Source organism: Mandrillus leucophaeus, unplaced genomic scaffold (assembly GCF_000951045.1).
Source record: "Mandrillus leucophaeus isolate KB7577 unplaced genomic scaffold, Mleu.le_1.0 Scaffold552, whole genome shotgun sequence".
In the NCBI taxonomy this organism is placed as follows: domain Eukaryota; kingdom Metazoa; phylum Chordata; class Mammalia; order Primates; family Cercopithecidae; genus Mandrillus; species Mandrillus leucophaeus.
This window is the reverse complement of record NW_012105942.1, coordinates 1,995,516-1,999,176: the sequence shown is the minus strand read 5'-3', so window position 1 is coordinate 1,999,176 and position 3,661 is coordinate 1,995,516.

Sequence of the window (3,661 nt, the reverse complement as noted above, 5' to 3'; positions counted from 1 at the left end):
TTAATACTTGCATTTTGTGAAATGAATTTACCACTCTTTTCACTTTCATATCTGAAACTCTATCCCAGATTTTCAAATAAGTACCGGAAATTAGACTTGCCCATACACAGACAAACATCCACAAGTATCAAGACCATCCAGGAAAACATGATCTCACCAAGAGAAAAAAAAAAAAAAAAAAGGCACCAGTGAAACTGACTTATCCTTAGGCTTCTAATTTGCAAACTCTGTCCTAAGGGTGTAGCAGTTATGTCTGCAAAGGATTAAAATTTTTCCTCAGCTGTCATTTGAACTGTAGGCTAGGAATTCCCTATCTATGCCAATGTCTACTCTATAAATACTAAATCACATTATCTCAATCCCTTTCTATCCTTTAGGATAACTCAGTGATTAGTGTAGTATAGAAAGAGCCAAAACATGTGTTGAACTGAGTTAAGGTTTAAGGTGGTTAAGAAGGGGTTGGATCCTCAATGTATAACTGATATATTGTTCCAGAAGAAAGGAAGTTTCATGCTGGATAGCAAAGATAACAAATGTTCACCAGAATTTCACTGGTTCCTATTTATTGTTGACATTTTCTAAACATTATGAAGTCTCCATGGGCAGTTTCTTCTGAGACAAATTGCTCTAAAGGACCACTCCTTCTGCTTTATTGTGGGCATCATGTCTGTTTTTCAGATATTACTCGGAATTTTAGGAAAGTATGGAAAAGACAAAAATCTACACATTTCTAGTCAGATGTGTATATACAATGGTCCAGTGTCTTTATAAGCCTTCATCCCACTGGGTAAGAAGGGATTGAGATGGTAGGGGTAGGGGAGGGGAAATGAGATCATATCATCTCAATACTTTTCAGTATCTTTGTGGTAACTCAGTGCTTGGAGATAGATGTGTTCGTTATTCCTGTTTTCTCTCCTGCCTTTAATCTTTCCCAGGATTGTGTCTAGATGTTTATTGGCAGGAGTTGGACAGGGTTGTTGTGGCAGTGTGAGATGGGCCTTGCATTGGCTTGCTTCTCTTTGAGTTCTTCATTATGTCCTTGCTGATCTATGTGCTCAGTGTCTGGTCCGATATGGTCCCTGGGAACTTTCCACTTGTATCTTCTGAGATGCTGCTGGCAAATTTCTGACTTGTTTTCTTAACTTCATCAAGGCTCAGAGATCTTTCATAGCTAAACTCTACCTCAGTTCATGGTACAACAGCAGACACCTCTGAATACAGCCACATTCTCCATAAAGCCATGGTCTAAGCGCTTTAATTTTGGCTCTCTGGTTTAGGATAACTTCATCTTTAACTGTGAGGTCCACAGTATTACTCCAGTGGCTCTCAACTCAGGTACTCACCATAGACCCAAATGTCATGGGGCAGCTTCTGGATTGCTCTCCTCCTACAGGAGAGTCAATGAAGCTTCAAAGTGCTACCTTGGATGCTGCTTAGACACACTGGAAGTAGCACCTGCATATTGATGAGGGAAACACGCATCCAACAGTCTCCTCCATAAGTAAAGGCATCATAAAGGCAGCTTACTATAAAGTAAAGGCATCATAAAGGTGTGTGATTGGGAGCTCCCCTTAACTCTTTTCACTCTTTTCTATACTCCACAGAGTCGAAAGAGTCACCTTTCTCTCATTCCAGGGTAGCAGAGACTTCCTGTACATCACCTCCTGACTTGTTTCTAACCATGGTTTACAGTAAACTGAATATTCAAGTCTTTCGGACCGTACTCTTACTAATGCTTGTGGGAGTTTAAGAAGTTTAGAAATCATTTTCTCTCTTAACAGCACCTTGCTTTGCTGGGTAATAAAAGTTATCTTTTTGCAGCAGAAAGCTAACAATAATAATTTCTTTTTCTTTGTATATTTGGCATAATGAGGCCAAGCCTCCCTACCTTATCTCTCTCCCCATGCTCTGAGGCAAATGGATAATTCTGGTTGATTAGGGATCAAATCACACACACAGGAAAACAAAACAAAAGAAACCCTCATCATTCTTGTCAAAAATTATTACTCACTTATGCCCCTGCTAGTATATGACCTTATATAACATGTATATATAAAAAATCTTAACAAATTTTTAAAATTCACCAATATAGGATGTCAATTTTTTTCCTACTGATGTAATCATCAAAGCTGGTTATGTATGATCATGGGAAGCAGAGAACCAAGCCAGAGGCAAGAATATGGCCTTCCTTTTCATCTACCTAGGAGAATATTTGCTACAAAGAAACTATGCAAAATACGCACACAGAGAAAAATAAGACCAAAAAGATTTTAGCAGAGCATTAGGTATCTAAGGGACATATAATTAGCATATGTGTATTAGGGTTCTACGAAAATGATGGATAGAAATAATATGTGAAAGAATAATGGAATAACACTTTTCTATTTTGAAGAAAACTATGAACCGACAGATTCCAGAATTTTAACAAATACCAAGCAGAATAGACACCAAAAAACCACACCAAGGCATCTCATAGTCAAATTGCTGAAAAATAGTATTTTTTAAATCTTTAAAGCAGCGAAACAAAAAGATACATTGTATACAAAGGGTAAAAAGATAAGAATTATTGAAGACTTCTTGGCCGAATGTGTTTGAGCCAGAAAAAAATGGAGTGATATCTTTAAAGTACAGACAGACAGAAAACATTTATGAAACTTTAATTCTTTACCCAGTGATGTAGTTTGGCTCTGTGTCTCCACCCATATCTCCTGGTGAATTGTAATTTCTAGTGTTGGGGAAGGGACCTGGTGGGAGGTGACTGAATCATGGGGGCGAATTTTCCCCCTTGCTGGTCTCATGATAGTGAGTGAGTTCTCATGAGAACTGATGGCTTAAAAGTGTATGGTCGCTCCCCCTTCACTCTCTCTCCTGTCACCATGTGAAGAAGGTGCTTGCTTCCCCTTTGCCCTTCAGCAATGATTGTAAGTTTCCTGAGGTCTGCCTGCTATGCTTCCTGTACAGCCTGTGGAGCTGAGAGTTAATTAAACCTCTTTTCTTCATAAATTACCTAGTTTCAGGTAGTTCTTTATAGCAGTGTGAGAATGGACTTACACACCCAGTTAAAATGTCTTTAAAAAAACAAAGATACAATAAAGACATATTCAGACCAACAAAACGGAGAGAATATATCCCTGGAATTGCACTACGAAAAATATTAAAGGAGATTCTTCAGGCAGAAGGAAAACGATACCAGGCTGAAATTTAGATCTATAAAAAAGAATAAACAGTAAAGAAATTACAAATGTTTGGATAAATATAACTTTTCTCATTTTTATCTCTTTAAAGTATAATTCAATTGAGCCAAATTAATGTCGATTTATCATGGGATTTGTAATATACACAGAAGTAAGACACACAGCATGAGAGGGTGAAATGGAATTAGAACTACTCCAGTTAAGCCAGGTGTAGTGACTCATGCTTGTAATCCCAACACTTTGGGAGGCTGAGGAAGATGGATGGCTTAAGCTCAGGAGTTGAAGACCAGCCTGGGCAACATGGTGAGACCCCATTTCTACTAAAAATACAAAAAAATTAGCCAGGCATGGTGGCACGTGCCTGTAGTCCCAGCCACTTGGGAGGCTGAGGTACAAGAATCACTTGGGCCCGGGAGGCGGAGGTTGCAGTGAGCAGAGATCGTGCCACTGCACTCAAGCCTGGGCAA